Source organism: Arachis duranensis, chromosome 2 (genome assembly GCF_000817695.3).
Source record: "Arachis duranensis cultivar V14167 chromosome 2, aradu.V14167.gnm2.J7QH, whole genome shotgun sequence".
NCBI lineage: Eukaryota > Viridiplantae > Streptophyta > Magnoliopsida > Fabales > Fabaceae > Arachis > Arachis duranensis.
Genome location: NC_029773.3, coordinates 12,330,848 through 12,331,453, shown reverse-complemented (window position 1 = coordinate 12,331,453; position 606 = coordinate 12,330,848).

The following is a 606-nucleotide window of genomic DNA, read 5'->3' as shown; positions in this document are numbered from 1 at the left end:
TGAAGAAGCTTATGATCCTGAGAACCCTGCCATGGCAGAGGTTAATTACATGGGTGAACCTTATGGTAACACCTATAACCCATCATGGAGAAATCATCCAAATTTCTCTTGGAAGGATCAACAAAAGCCTCAACAAGGCTTTAACAATGGTGGACGCAATAGGCTGGGCAATAGCAAGCCATATCCATCATCTTCTCAGCAACGGACAGAGAAATCTGAACAAAATAATTCTAATTTAGCTAATATAGTCTCTGATCTGTCAAAGGCCACTTTCAGTTTCATGAATGAAACAAGATCCTCCATTAGAAATTTGGAGGCACAAGTGGGCCAGCTGAGCAAGAAAGTCATTGAAACTCCTCCCAGTATTCTCCCAAGTAATACAGAAGAGAATCCAAAAGGAGAGTGCAAGGCCATTGATTTAATCAAAGTGGCCGAATGCACAAGGGAGGAGGAGGACGAAAATCCTAGTGAGGAAGACCTCCTGGGACGTTCCTCAAGCAAGAAGGAGTTTCCTATTAAGGACCCTGAGGAATCTGAGGCTCATACAGAGACCATAGAGATTCCATTAAATCTCCTTCTGCCATTCATGAGCTCTGACTATTATTC